Source organism: Thalassophryne amazonica, chromosome 12 (assembly GCF_902500255.1).
Source record: "Thalassophryne amazonica chromosome 12, fThaAma1.1, whole genome shotgun sequence".
Classification (NCBI taxonomy): domain Eukaryota; kingdom Metazoa; phylum Chordata; class Actinopteri; order Batrachoidiformes; family Batrachoididae; genus Thalassophryne; species Thalassophryne amazonica.
In genome coordinates, this window is record NC_047114.1 from 51,089,510 (window position 1) to 51,106,359 (window position 16,850).

Consider the following 16,850-nt stretch of genomic DNA (forward strand, 5'->3'; position numbering starts at 1 on the left):
CCCGGTGTGAAAGGGGATTAAGCTTCACAATATCTGACCAAGAGGTGCTATGTAGAACAGAATAGGAAGAGACTGAATACAGACACCTGCAGTATATCCCATATTTTATTGTAACCAGATTTGAAATAACATTGTATGAGATGCAATGCGAGCGACAAGATGCCAAGCATGTAAGATGTCAAGCATGAGAAAGCATGACCAGCAATACCAAAGTTTTGTCCTGCACAGGTCATGCATAGTCTCACCCACGCTCCACCTCTTCAGCCATGCATGGGTTGGCCCTGTGAACACATATACTCATGTTCAGTGCTTTATATACAGGATGTAATCATCAGTGCGCACAGTTAGTAAATCACCATGCATCTTTTTTTGCAATAGCTACGGCATTTGCCAATGAAAACATTTAGTAAGTCAGGCCCAGAATGTGAAAGGTTGTGATCAGAGAGAAGCCACATGAGCACCCTGAGGTGAGGCAATAAGAAGAAATAATATGAAATTTATACTTTTCCCCATGACTGTTTACTTTTGTTTGTTTTGAAGTCAGTTGTGCTCTGTGTACACATACAGTAGTGTTCAGAATAATAGTAGTGCTATGTGACTAAAAAGATTAATCCAGGTTTTGAGTATATTTCTTATTGTTACATAAGAAACAAGGTACCAGTAGATTCAGTAAATTCTCACAAATCCAACAAGACCAAGCATTCATGATATGCACACTCTTAAGGCTATGAAATTGGGCTATTAGTTAAAAAAAGTAGAAAAGGGGGTGTTCACAATAATAGTAGTGTGGCATTCAGTCAGTGAGTTTGTCAATTTTGTGGAACAAACAGGTGTGAATCAGGTGTCCCCTATTGAATGATAAAGCCAGCACCTGTTGAACATGCTTTTCTCTTTGAAAGCCTGAGGAAAATGGGACGTTCAAGACATTGTTCAGAAGAAAAGCGTAGTTTGATTAAAAGTTGATTGGGTTGGGGGAAACTTACACGCAGGTGCAAAAAATTATAGGCTGTTCATTTACAATGATCTCCAATGGACAAAAAAACCAGAGACGTGTGAAAGAAAACGGAAAACACCCATCAAAATGGATAGAAGAATAACCAGTATTGCAAAGGCTCACCCATTGATCAGCTTCAGGATGATCAAAGACAGTCTGGAGTTACCTGTAAGTGCTGTGACAGTTAGAAGTTGTGTGAAGCTAATTTATTTGCAAGAATCCCCCGCAAAGTCCCTCTGTTAAATGAAAGACATGTGCAGAGGAGGTTACAATTTGCCAAAGAACACATCAACTGGCCTAAAGAGAAATGGAGGAATATTTTGTGGACTGATGAGAGCAAAATTGTTCTTTTTGGGTCCAAGGGCCGCAGACAGTTTGTGAGACAACCCCCAGACTCTGAATTCAAGCCACAGTTCACAGTGAAGACAGTGAAGCATCATGATATGGGCATGTTTCTCCTACTATGGTGTTGGGCCTATATATCGCATACCAGGTATAATGGATCAGTTTGGATATGTCAAAATACTTGAAGAGGTCATGTTGCCTTATGCTGAAGAGGACATGCCCTTGAAATGGGTGTTTCAACAAGACAATGACCCCAAGTACACTAGTAAATGAGCAAAATCTTGGTTCCGAACCAACAAAATTAATGCCTCGCAGATGTGAAGAAATCATGAAAAACTGTGATTATATAACTAAATACTAGTTTAGTGATTCACAGGATTGCTAAAAAAGCAGTTTGAACATAATAGTTTTGAGTTTGTAGCGTCAACAGCAGATGCTGTTGGTCCTGTTGGATTTGTGAGAATCTACTGAATCTACTGGTACCTTGTTTCCCATGTAACAATAAGAAATATACTCAAAACCTGGATTAATCTTTTTAGTCACATAGCACTACTATTATTCTGAACACTACTGTAAAGTGTGTGACAGAGAAAGCCCAAGCAAGAAAGAGACCAACAAGAGAATAAACACGTACGGAAAGCAATGACATAAATAACAAAAATCAAGCACAAGCAAACCCGAATCCTGACATGCTTGTTATGAAGTTGCCTATGTGAGGCATGATTGAATTTTACACCTTATAATGGCAAGAAGACTGCACTGGAATTAACTATACACTAGATTTTTGTTGCTTTCTGTGCAGTCACTTTCAGAAACCTGGTTGTGGTTGTCATTTTAAGGTCAATGCATCTGTGAGCGCACAGATGAATACAAATGCACTTATGATTTGAGGAATTTCAGCACTGGGCTTTAAAAAAACAAATGTGTCGGCTATAAACTAGGAATTATCCTTACATTGTGCAGGGTGCGGCTTTCTACGGGGCAGAAGATAGGTCCCTATGGATAAAAATAATGCAAAATGATATTTTACAGGGAACATCAAGAGCTTTTGGCAATAATGATCAACAAGCAATGCAGCGTAAACAATGCAAACGCTTCAATATCTGTTGCAATGAAGTGGTGGCCTGGAGGTGAGAGAGCCAAACTTGTAAATAAAAAGGGTCCTGGATTTGACTTCCTGTCAAACAATCACTATGTCACTATGGTGCTTTTGAGCAAGGCCCTGAACATCGGTGTATGAGTGTGTGTCTCAGTGTGAGGCATCATTCCAAAGTGCTTTGATCATTTCCATCTGATGGAAAAGTGCTATAGAAATGTGATCCATTTAAAGAGTACTTTATTGGCACAAAAACAAAACGTATGAAATAATAAGTATTGAAAGAATCACTATCCATATGCCTTACCCATTACAATGGCATACTGCTGACTGTGGCAATGGAGGATTTGCTTAGTATAGCTCCATAGCCCTCAAACCTGCACTCAGCAACACTGCTAAGGTAAAGAAAACACCATAATAACAAATAAATAATAAATAACATCACTCAGGGCCTTATCTTAGGAGTGGATACAAAAAGTGAGCTGCACAATGGGCATATGTCCAAGTGTGCATTGCTATTTAAAGTAGAGTTCTGGAATTTTACAACCTAAGCTCTATTTTGAGATGTTTTGGTGATCATCTTTGCACCGAGGAGAAAAATGTAATTAAGCAGTGCAGTATTGATATACAACACAAACACCATCATCGGCTAACTGGCTAAATAATGCTATTGGATGTGTTGTGTGGGCCGCCAGAAGAGGTTGTACTGCTGGCCCACCACCAAAGGGCGCCCTGCCTGAAGTGCGGGCTTCAGGCACGAGAGGGCGCTGCCGCCACGGACACAGCCGGGAGTGACAGCTGTCACTCATTAATTCCTGACAGCTGTCACACATTCTTCATCATCGCACTCCATAAAGACCAGACGTCATCTCCACCTCATCGTCGAGATATCATACTTCATTGGAGGTAATACTCTCAGCCCTTTTTGTGAGATTTATAAATCTGTTATTGTGAGTGTTTGCAGGAGAACCGGTCGTGTTTTCGGAGGCTGTGCAAGACGGCGCTCCTTTTCATCTGAGACCGCTGCAACGTATTGAGTGAGAGGTGGAGGTGGCATTCCCACCTCTGTTGTTACTGGGTGTACACACACCCACACTTGACTGTCTTTGTTTTTCGCCAGCAGTACCAGATCCAACAGTCGGGGACGGTGATCACCTGGGAATTCGGGACTTGGCGGCTCCAGTATTCACCAGGTTCTGTGGGGGCGGAAATCGTGTGGTTCCGGCTCTTCTCAGGACAGACGTCTTCTATCCTCGAGCCTGCCCACACGTCACCTTTGTAATTTGACTGTAATTATATTCTGAGATTGTCTATGTTTGTTGTGCACGTTTCACAACATTAAATTGTTACCTTTTGGCTCATCTATTGACCGTTCATTTGCGCCCCCTGTTGTGGGTCCGTGTCACTACACTTTCACAACAGGATATCTCGGCCAGCGTCAAAGACTCCGAGGGGCGTCACCCGGCTGTTGAACGACCAATGGGAGAGCAGGGAGCGCAGGCGTCTGCAGGAGGCGTGATTGGTGAGCTACAGCACATTCTCACCGCCTTTATGGCTCGGTTGGATCAAATGACCGAGCAAAACATCCTCCTGAACCGCAGGGTGGAGGCTCTCTCCGCACAGATGGCGGCGAGCGCTCAGGGCGCTGCTGCAGCTCGTCCTCCTGCCGACCCTGTGCAGAATATGAACGTTCCAGTGGTGGTTCAACAACCCCTCCCACCATCCCCTGAAGCATACATAAGCCCTCCTGAGCCGTACGGAGGTTGTGTGGAGACGTGCGCGGACTTTCTCATGCAATGTTCGCTCGTCTTCGCACAACGTCCCGTCATGTACTCGTCAGATGCTAGTAAAATAGCTTATGTGATTGCTCTGCTTCGGGGTAAAGCACGCGCCTGGGCTACGGCGCTCTGGGAACAGAACTCACGGTTGTTATCAGCATACACTGGGTTTGTGGGGGAGTTCAAAACAGTGTTTGATCACCCTAACAGAGGAGAGACCGCTTCAACCGTGCTGCTGTCAATGAGACAGGGACGCGAGAGTGCAGCCGCTTATGCAGTCAACTTCCGCATCGCGGCTGCGAGGTCCGGCTGGAATAACGTTGCGCTCCGCGCCACCTTCATAAACGGACTGTCATTGGTTCTGAAGGAGCAGCTGGTAGCTAAGGAGGAACCGCGGGATTTAGATGGGCTTATCGATCTCGTTATACGGTTAGACAATCGGTTGGAGGAACGCCGTCGGGAGCGAGGCGAAGGACGTGACCGGATACGCGCCGCCCCTCTCCCTTCCGGGTTCGAAAAGGCACCGCCCTCCCCACGCTCCACAGCCACAGCGCTCCGTGGGGTAACAGCTCCCCCTGCTGACGTTGTTAGGGAAACGCACAGGGCCAAAATGAGGAGGCTGATCCGCGGGGAGTGTTTTCTCTGCAGCTCAAAGGAGCACATACAGAAAAACTGCCCCAAATGGCCAAAACGACAACACTCGCCCTTAGAGACTGGGCTAAGGGGGTGTCAAAACATTCAATTGAGACACACACAGATTGCCACACGACTCCCAGTCACAATCCTGAGCGGGGATTTAACCCTTCAAGCCCCAGCACTGGTGGACACGGGGTCAGAAGGGAATCTGCTAGACAGCAGATGGGCAAGGGAGGTAGGGCTCCCTCTGGTGGCGCTTCCTTCGCCATTGCAGGTTCGGGCACTAGATGGCACCCTCCTCCCTTTACTCACACACAAGACACAACCAGTAACTCTGGTGGTGTCTGGAAACCATTGGGAGGAGATTGAGTTTTTTGTAACTCCTCCTACCTCCCCCGTGATTTTGGGCTTCCCATGGATGTTGAAGCACAATCCCCGGATTGATTGGCCGTCTGGGGTGGTGGTTCAGTGGAGCGAAACCTGCCATCGGGTGTGTTTAGGATCCTCGGTTCCTCCCGGTTTACAGGCTAAGGAGGAGGTCAAAGTCCCTCCCAATCTGACGGCAGTGCCGGTTGAGTACCACGATCTTGCTGACGTCTTCAGCAAGGATCTGGCACTCACCCTTCCCCCGCACCGTCCGTACGATTGTGCCATTGATTTGGTTCCAGGCGCTGAGTTCCTGTCCAGCAGGCTGTACAACCTCTCACGACCTGAGCGCGAATCAATGGAGACCTACATCCGGGACTCATTAGCTGCCGGGCTGATCCGGAACTCCACCTCCCCGATGGGGGCAGGTTTCATTTTGTGGGCAAGAAAGATGGCGGACTCCGTCCATGCATTGATTACAGGGGGCTGAATGAGATTACGGTTCGCAATCGATACCCGTTGCCATTGTTGGATTCCGTGTTCACCCCCCTGCATGGAGCCAAAATCTTTACTAAGCTGGATCTTAGAAATGCGTATCACCTGGTTCGGATCCGGAAGGGAGACGAATGGAAGACGGCATTTAACACCCCGTTAGGTCACTTTGAGTACCTGGTCATGCCGTTCGGCCTCACCAACGCCCCCGCGACGTTCCAAGCCTTGGTTAACGACGTCTTGCGGGACTTCCTGCACCGATTCGTCTTCGTATATCTGGACGATATTCTCATCTTTTCTCCGGATCCTGAGACCCATGTCCAGCATGTACGTCAGGTCCTGCAGCGGTTATTAGAGAATCGACTGTTTGTGAAGGGCGAGAAGTGCGAGTTTCACCACACGTCTTTGTCCTTCCTGGGGTTTATCATCTCCTCTAACTCCGTCGCCCCTGATCCGGCCAAGCTTGCAGCGGTGAGAGATTGGCCCCAACCAACAAGCCGTAGGAAGCTGCAACAGTTCCTCGGCTTCGCTAATTTCTATAGGAGGTTCATTAAGGGCTACAGTCAGGTAGTTAGCCCCCTGACAGCCCTGACCTCTCCAAAAGTCCCCTTCACCTGGTCGGATCGGTGCGAAGCCGCATTCAAGGAGTTGAAACGACGGTTCTCTACTGCGCCAGTTTTGGTGCAGCCCGACCCTAGCCGCCAGTTCGTGGTTGAAGTGGACGCCTCTGACTCAGGGATAGGAGCCGTGCTGTCCCAGAGCGGAGAGACCGATAAGGTTCTTCACCCGTGTGCCTACTTTTCACGCAGGTTGACCCCGGCTGAACGGAACTATGACGTCGGCAATCGAGAACTCCTTGCGGTGAAAGAGGCTCTTGAGGAGTGGAGACACCTGTTGGAGGGAGCGTCTGTGCCGTTCACGGTTTTCACTGACCATCGGAACCTGGAGTATATCAGGACCGCCAACCGGCTGAACCCCAGGCAAGCCCGCTGGTCACTGTTCTTCGGGCGTTTTGACTTCCGGATCACCTATCGCCCCGGGACCAAGAACCAGAGGTCGGATGCCTTGTCCCGGGCACACGAAGAGGAGGTCAAAACTGCACTGTCGGATCCACCGGAGCCCATCCTGCCGGAGTCCACTATCGTGGCCACCCTCACCTGGGACGTGGAGAAGATCGTCCGGGAGGCCCTGGCACGGAGCCCGGACCCAGGTACAGGTCCGAAGAACCGTTTATACGTCCCACCAGAGGCCAGAGCTGCAGTCTTGGACTTCTGTCACGGTTCCAAGCTCTCCTGTCATCCAGGGGTGCGAAGGACCGTGGCAGTTGTCCGGCAGCGCTTCTGGTGGGCGTCTATGGAGGCCGACGTCCGGGAGTATATCCAGGCCTGCACCACCTGTGCCAGGGGCAAGGCTGACCACAGGAAGGCCCAAGGACTACTCCAACCGCTTCCTGTGCCTCATCGCCCCTGGTCCCACATCGGCCTGGATTTCGTCACGGGCCTCCCGCCGTCCCAGGGCAACACCACCATCTTCACGATAGTGGACCAATTCTCCAAGGCGGCCCACTTCGTGGCCCTCCCGAAGCTCCCAACAGCCCAGGAGACAGCAGACCTCCTGGTCCACCATGTTGTCCGTCTGCATGGGATACCCACCGACATCGTCTCAGATCATGGTCCCCAGTTCTCCTCACACGTCTGGAGGAGCTTCTGCAGGGAACTGGGGGCCACCGTGAGCCTCTCGTCCGGGTACCATCCACAGACAAACGGACATGCAGAGCGGGCCAACCAGGAACTGGAACAGACCCTCCGCTGCGTCACATCCGCGCACCCGACAGCCTGGAGTAACCATCTGGCCTGGATCGAGTATGCGCATAACAGCCAGGTGTCTTCCGCCACCGGCCTCTCCCCATTTGAGGTGTGTTTGGGGTATCAGCCCCCGTTGTTCCCCGTGGTGGAGGGAGAGGTTGGTGTGCCCTCGGTCCAGGCCCACCTGCGGAAGTGCCGTCGGGTGTGGCGCTCCACCCGTTCTGCCTTGTTGAAGGCCCGGACGAGGGCGAAGACCCATGCAGACCGCCGGCGATCCCCGGCCCCTGCTTACCAGCCCGGGCAGGAGGTGTGGCTGTCCACGAAGGACATCCCCCTCCAAGTGGACTCCCCCAAGTTGAAGGACCGGTACATTGGACCTTTCAAGATCCTCAAAATCCTCAGTCCTGCCGCAGTGAAGCTCCGACTCCCAGCTTCACTGCGGATCCACCCGGTTTTTCATGTGTCCAGACTCAAGCCTCACCACACCTCACCCCTCTGTGCTCCCGGTCCGGCGCCGCCTCCTGCCCGGATCATTGACGGGGAGCCGGCTTGGACAGTGCGCCGGCTCCTGGACATCCGTCGAATGGGCCGGGGGTTCCAGTATTTGGTGGACTGGGAAGGGTATGGACCCGAAGAACGCTCCTGGGTGAAGAGGAGCTTCATCCTGGACCCGGCCCTCCTGGCCGATTTCTACCGCAGACACCCGGACAAGCCTGGTCAGGCGCCAGGAGGCACCCGTTGAGGGGGGGGTCCTGTTGTGTGGGCCGCCAGAAGAGGATGTACTGCTGGCCCACCACCAAAGGGCGCCCTGCCTGAAGTGCGGGCTTCAGGCACGATAGGGCGCTGCCGCCACGTACACAGCCGGGAGTGCCAGCTGTCACTCAATTCCTGACAGCTGTCACACATTCTTCATCATCGCACTCCATAAAGACCAGACGTCATCTCCACCTCATCGCCGAGATATCATACTTCATTGGAGGTAATACTCTCAGCCCTTTTTGTGAGATTTATAAATCTGTTATTGTGAGTGTTTGCAGGAGAACCGGTCGTGTTTTCGGAGGCTGTGCAAGATGGCGCTCCTTTTCATCTGAGACCGCTGCAACGTATTGAGTGAGAGGTGGAGGTGGCATTCCCACCTCTGTTGTTACTGGGTGTACACACACCCACACTTGACTGTCTTTGTTCTTCGCCAGCAGTACCAGATCCGACAGTCGGGGACGGTGATCACCTGGGAATTCGGGACTTGGCGGCTCCAGTATTCACCAGGTTCTGTGGGGGTGGAAATCGTGTGGTTCCGGCTCTTCTCAGGACAGACGTCTTCTATCCTCGAGCCTGCCCACACGTCACCTTTGTAATTTGACTGTAATTATATTCTGAGATTGTCTGTATGTTCGTTGTGCACGTTTCACAACATTAAATTGTTACCTTTTGGCTCATCTATTGACCGTTCATTTGCGCCCCCTGTTGTGGGTCCGTGTCACTACACTTTCACAACAGGATGGGGCATTCTAAAAATAGTCAAAGGAAACTAGTTTTTGGCCACAATGAACAAGTGAAAATTTCAGAAGGGTCTGCACAGAGAGGACCCCAAAAGAGCAGTATGGCCACACAGCTGTCCAGTAACTGTATATTCAGTCAGCTTTAAAAAAATGGACATTTAGTGAAGTAAACATGTACACATTTGTGGTAAATGGACTGTTACAGCCTTATTCGGACAGAATTCTTTCTGACTCCTCCCATGTTCCGCACACGCAATACGAGTTGCTACCATCGGGCCGGCGTTTCAGAGTCCCCCATTGCAGACTGAATAGATATAGGAACTCTTTTGTTCCTATATCAATCATAGCCCTTAACAAATATCATAATAAACACCGCTAACAATCAGGCACATTAGGAGGTTTTAGTATTTGTATGTTTTTTTAATTATTTATTTTTATTCTTTATTTATGTATTTATTTATTTATTGTTATGAACTGTTTATGTCTTGTTCTGTATCTTTGTATGGGTCATGATTTTTGTGAAGTCCAAGACAAATTTCCCCATGGGGACATTAAAAATATCTATCTATCTATCTATCTATCTATCTATCTGTCTGTCTGTCTGTCTGTCTGTCTGTCTGTCTGTCTGTCTGTCTGTCTGTCTGTCCGTCCGTCCGTCCCAAAATGGATGAAATTTATTCCCCTCAAAATTCTACACACACTACCCAATAATGACAATGTGAAAAACGTTTTTTGAGATGTTTGCAAATTTGTTAAAAACAAAAAACATGAATAAATCACATGTACATAAATATTTACAGTCTTTGCCATGAAGCTCAAAATTGAGCTCAGGTGCATCCTGTTTCCACTGATCATCCTTCAGATGTTTCTACAGCTTAACTGGAGTCCACCTGGGGTAAATTCACTTGATTGGACATGATTTGGAAATGGACACACATGTCTACATATAAGGTCCCACAGTTGACAGTGCATGTCAGAGCACAAACCAAGCATGAAGTCAAGGAAATTGTCTGTAGACCTCCGAGACAGGATTGTCTCGATGCACAAACCTGTGGAAGGTTACAGAAACATTTCTGCTGTTTTGATGGTCCCAATGAGCACAGTGGCCTCCATCATCTGTAAATGGAAGGAGTTCGGATCCACCAGGACTGTTCCTAGAGCTGGCCACCCATCTAAACTGAATGATCAGGGAAGAAGGGCCTTAGTCAGGAAGGTGACCAAAAACCTGATAGTCACTCTGTCAGAGCTCCAGAATTCATCTGTGGAGAGAGAATAACCTTCAAGAAGGACAATCATCTCTGCAGCAATCCACCAATCAGGTCTGTATGGTAGAGTGGCCAGAAGGAAGCCACTCCTTCGTAAAAGGCACATGTCAGTCTGTCTGGAGTTTGCCAAAAGGCACCTGAAAGACTCTCAGACCATGAGAAACAAAATTCTCTGGTCTGATGAGACAAAGATTGAACTCTTTGGCGTGAATGTCAGGCATCATGTTTGTAGGAAACCAGGCATCATCCCTACAGTGAAGCGTGGTGGCAGCAACATGCTGTGGGGATGTTTTTCAGCCACAGGAACTGTGAGACTAGACATGATTGAGGGAAAGATGAATGCAGCAATGTACAGAGACATCCTGGATGAAAACCTGCTCCAGAGTGCTCTTGACCTCAGACTGGGGCGACAATTTATCTTTCAGCAGGAGAATGACCCTAAGCACACAGCCAAGATATCAAAGGAGTGGCTTCAGGACAACTCTGTGAATGTCCTTGAGTGGCCCCTCCAGAGGCCAGACCTGAATCCAATTGAACATCTCTGGAGACATCTGAAAATGGCTGTACACTGACGCTCCCCATCTAAACTGATGGAGCTTGAGAGGTGCTGCAAAGAGGGATGGACAAAACTGCCCACATACAGGTGTACCAAGGTTGTCGCATCATATTCAAGAAGACTTGAGGCTGTAATTGCTTCCAAAGGTGTACCAACAAAGCACTGAGCAAAGGGTGTGAATACCTTATGTACACGTGATTTTTAATTTTTTTATAAATTTGCAAAAAAATATTTTTTATGTCATTATGGGGTGTTGTGAGGAGAATTTTGAGGTGGTGGTGGTGGGGGTTTATTCTATTTTGGAATAAGGCTGTACCATAACAAAATGTGGAAAAGGTGAAGCGCTGTGAATACTTTCCGGATGCACTGCATTATTCATTTTTGTGTATTTGATTCATAGTTACATTACCTGTGTGTCCTTGGAAAAGATACATCATTTACTTTGCGCACCCGTAAATAGGTACCAGCCTTGGCTGGGGAAGTAACTTGCATCGAACTTGTGTCCCATCCAGGGAGAGTTGCAGAGTCACTCTACAGAACCCAAAGGCATCAGGGCTGATATAGACTTTACTTCCTTTTATCAATCACAACTGCATTTTACTTAATTAGTCATTTGATTTTTCTTTTTTTTTTGTGCTGCCATATCATTAGTGCTTACATTCTAAACCAGCTTTCTGCAACAAAAATTTTCTACAATTTTTTATATGAACACTGATGACAGTGATGTTGACAATTTGGTGCATTCTTAATAAACACTGCCTTTTAGTGCTGAATATAGTGGCCCCAAATAAATCTAGATCAGCTCCTATGAACAATTCCTCTCTGTGGAAAAATAATATGAGCGAAACATCACGCAGTGGCGCAAAGCTCTCATGGTACAGGGCGTCCTAAACAGGAAGTTCCAATTTTCAAATCCATAGTAAAACAGGAAATGTTCAAATGTCAAACACTTCCTGGATTGACAGACGAGATCCCATGAAATCTCACGGGAACTCAGTGGCAAGCTCACACTCAAACAGGAAGTGCCAATTTATCAGTCACGGTGAAACAGGAAATGTTCAGATGTCAAACACTTCCTGGCATGGGTGGAGCTAGAGCAGAGGCAAGGGTTTCACTGGACGTTCCTGAAATCTGATTAGACACAGATGATTAACATGTCACAGCACCACACGTCTGGTTGAAAGAGCTGCATTTTCAAATCAGTGTCACATTGACTGCTAGGGTCCTCCTGTCCAGTAGTTGGTGCTGTGTACCACAAAAAGTTCTAATCCACCTTAGTAGAAGAAGAAAAATGTTTGCTCCAGATTTGAACTGAACACGTTGTTTGAACTATGGACTTCTAATGAAACCAAACTTATACTGATGAGTAGAAATGAGGTCCAGGTTGTTAAAAGCAGCATTTCTCCTTTAATTCGGGTGGCTTATTGTTGTTGGCTTATTAGTGCAGCAGATAACTGAAACAATCCTTCAAATGGTGATACAAGCATGAAATTCAGCACAAATACAGCTGGAGCAAAATTAATGGAACAATTTTAACTTTTGACCCCTGTACAAACTGAAACTGACCTTTGTCACCATTCCTGCTGCTTTTACCTCATAACTCCATAACATTCAGTCACAGATTGTCCAAACTATACCTTTTTGGAATCTTTATGATCAGGCAAATAATATGGTGTAGTTTTCTATATGATTGGAGCATATTTTAATTTAGACCAGGGGTGGGCAACTTTTTCCAGAAAGGGCCAAGAGGGTACAGGTTTTCTTTGCAGACACTGACTCCACCAGGTGATTTCACTGATTAATATCACTTTGAGCAGATGGAATCAGTTAATCAGTGAAATCACCTGGTGGAGTCAGTGTCTGCAAAGAAAACCTGCACCTTCTTGGCCCTTTCTGGAACAAGTTGCCCACCCCTGATTTAGACCCCTGTGTAATTCTTCAATTGACCCCTACCTGGCTGCCTCTTGAAAATTCAAGTGACCAGTCAGTTTTTTTCAAGAGTTGATGTCTATGGATTATTTGTGCCAAATTTGATGCTTGTATCACCATTTACAGGATTCCACTCTAAATATTCTCTTATCTGCTGCACTATATATGAGATGTAAGATGCTGCTCCTCAGTGTTTCTCAATTGCCCTCAAAAGTATTGGAACACACATTTCACACATTTTAATTTGTTTATTCCATTTCAAATACATTTTTTTTTCTAAAATTATCTTCCTTAACTCAAACTGAAAGCAAATCTCTCCAACTTGATATAAATGAATTAAAAATATAAAATCCAACTTCCTGATGAAGTGGTGTAGAAGAGGATTTTCTTAAAACGAAGACCTGAAAGTTCAGCTACAATTTGACAAAGTACATTTGAGATGAAAGCCAAGATTTGATGTTTTGGTGAAATAAACTTTTGTATTTCTTCATAATTGATGTAAATAAAGTCCAAGACATATTCAGTGACTTGAAAATGTTCATGTTTCCATCCTCTGACTTGTATAAAGAAAACTGGCAATAAAACTGATTATTATTTGCAGGTTTTATCAAGTTTTAGAGATTTGCTTTCAGTTTGAGTTTGAGGAAGATAATTTATATTCTTTTTTTTTCTATTTTTTTTTTTGGATTTCTAGTATTTAAAATGGCATAAACAAATTAAAATGTGTTAAATTCCAAGTGTTCCAATACTTTTGGAGTGCACAGTATCCTAACCTTATGATGAGTGAAAAATGAGTGTAGTATTATTACGGTTTTGTTTAACAGTGTTTAATTTTCACTGTTGATGCACTTTGTGTCAAATCATAGTCATATCGTTTATCATATTGATATGAAAATTCAGTAAGGTATATCTTCTATTATACATTCCAAATCTAAGGTGGAACTCTACTAGTGTTTACTAAGGTACACATAAATATCTTAAAAAAAAAAAAAAAGTGTAGAGCCACTTACTGTAGGTGCCTGGTCTTAAGAACTAGGAATGGTAGGTTGAAAAGCTTTTTTATTCCATGGGAACTCTCCCTACCTACCTAAGCGGCTCAAGAATATGGACAGCATGTATATAAGTGACATTTACATAACAATTTATATTACAATATTGAGACACGATAATTTGGCCATATTGTGCAGCCCTACTGTCACCTATACTGAACACTATAAGCAATCAAGAAAAAAAAATTGTGGCAGTCAGTAACGGTTACTTTTTTAGACCAAGCAGAGGGAAAAAATATGGAATCACTCAATTGTGAGGAATAAATTATGGAATCACCCTGTAAATTTTCATCTCCAAAACTAACACCTGCATCAAATCAGATCTGCTTGTTAGTCTACATCTAAAAAGGAGTGATCACACCTTGGAGAGCTGTTGCACCAAGTGGACTGACATGAATCATGGCTCCAACACGAGAGATGTCAATTGAAACAAAGGAGAGGATTATCAAACTCTTAAAAGAGGGTAAATCATCACGCAATGTTGCAAAAGATGTTGGTTGTTCACAGTCAGCTGTGTCTAAACTCTGGACCAAATACAAACAACATGGGAAGGTTGTTAAAGGCAAACATACTGGTAGACCAAGGAAGACATCAAAGCATCAAGACAGAAAACTTAAAGCAATATGTCTCAAAAATCGAAAATGCACAACAAAACAAATGAGGAACAAATGGGAGGAAACTGGAGTCAACGTCTGTGACCGAACTGTAAGAAAACGCCTAAAGGAAATGGGATTTACATACAGAAAAGCTAAATGAAAGCCATCATTAACACCTAAACAGAAAAAAACAAGGTTACAATGGGCTAAGGAAAAGCAGTTGTGGACTGTGAATGACTGGATGAAAGTCATATTCAGTGATGAATCTCGAATCTGCATTGGGCAAGGTGATGATGCTGGAACTTTTGTTTGGTGCCGTTCCAATGAGATTTATAAAGATGACTGCCTGAAGAGAACATGTAAATTTCCACAGTCATTGATGATATGGGGCTGCATGTCAGGTAAAGGCACTGGGGAGATGGCTGTCATTACATCATCAATAAATGCTCAAGTTTACGTTGATATTTTGGACACTTTTCTTATCCCATCAATTGAAAGGATGTTTGGGGATGATGAAATCATTTCTCAAGATGATAATGCATCTTGCCATAGAGCAAAAACTGAAAATATTCCTTGCAAAAAGACACATAGGGTCAAAGTCATGGCCTGCAAATAGTCCGGATCTTAATCCAATTGAAAATCTTTGGAAGTTGAAGAAAATGGTCCATGACAAGGCTCCAACCTGCAAAGCTGATCTGGCAACAGCAATCAGAGAAAGTTGGAGCCAGGTTGATGAAGAGTACTGTTTGTCACTCATTAAGTCCATGCCTCAGAGACTGCAAGCTGTTATAAAAGCCAGAGGTGGTGCAACAAAATACTAGTGATGTGTTGGAGTGTTCTTTTGTTTTTCATGATTCCATAATTTTTTCCTCAGAATTGAGTGATTCCATATTTTTTTTTCCCTCTGCTTGGTCTAAAAAGTAACCGTTACTGACTGCCTCAATTTTTTTTCCTGATTTCTTATAGTGTTTCTTAAAGCCAGAAAGTTGCCATTTGAAATGACATTAGTTTTGTGTCATGTCTGTGATCTGCTTTTTTTCTACAAAATTAAAGAACTGAATGAACATCCTCTGAGGCCGGTGATTCCATAATTTTTGCCAGGGGTTGTACATATTAGCATTTGATCTCTAAAGTGATCCTAATCGCATGGTGTACTATTTAGTTTTAAATAATTCTTTTAATAATATGGTTTCAGTAATATGGTAAATCATGCAAGAGCATCCAAAATTTTCAATCTAATATCCAGTAATCACTGTAATGTTACTTTATTTATTTATTTTTTACATTGCATCGTTATTGCTCCTGCACCGCCTGCTATTAAGAGTTTTCAGCTGAGGAATGGAACATCCACTAACTCTCCAAAATGACACTGACTTGGTCAGATGCATGAAATCCCTTGCCCCTTTATCATCAGTCATTTTCTTTCCAAGTTTGCTCTAATCAAGGGTCACAGAGGGCGGGAGCCTATCCCAGCTCTCACAGGGTCAAGAACCAGGGTCCACCAGTGTATCACAGAGCCACACACAGACACACCTATGGTCAATGTAAAGTTTCCAGTTCACTTAACCTGTGTGTCTTTTGAAGCAGGTGGAAGGGAGGGAATCAACACGAACACGGGGAGAACACGCAAACACCACACAGAAAGGACCAGATGGGAAGTGATCCCACAACCTTCTTGCTGGGAGGTAACAACCCTAACCACTGATCCACCCTGCATCTCATCTCACCCGCATCTGTTTAAAAATGTTGTTAACTCTGCTGGTTCTGCTGTGATCTTCATAACCAGCAGCTCTTATGTAGTAATCTGGTCATGTTTCTGGGCAAATCATCCACCTTGTTATTTAACCACTGCTTCAAAAAAAAAAAATAATAAAAAACCCTACCTTGATCCATCTCATCACTCAGTTTTTGAGACTTGCCTACTCCAGACAGATTTTTCATAGGATACCATTGTAATGATTGTAGCACAACTGGAGATCCCTGAATTTAAATTTAACCGGGTTAGTCCCATTGAGATCAAGACCTCTTTTGTAAGGGAGACCTGGACAATTATAAAGCTTCCAGTTCACCTAACATACGTCTTTAAATGTGGGAGGAAACCAGAACACCTGGAGTAAACTCACGTAAACAAGGGGAGAACATGCAAACTCCACACAGAGAGGCCACAGGTGGGTAATCAATCCCCTGACCTTTTTGCTGTGAGGCAACAGTGCTAACCACTAATCCACCATGCTGCCAACAGATATCAACGCAGATGAAAATTTCAAACAATCTTTATTTATGACTAGAAACTGAAGCAGTTACAACAGATGGAAGTAGCAGTTTGTTCACAATCGTTTTCGTGTGAGAACAACTGATGGCGTGGTCCGCATCACATGCGTGGGTTCAGTGCACGCTAAAGCAGTTCAAAATGCAACAGTACACAGGAATTAAACATAACACAT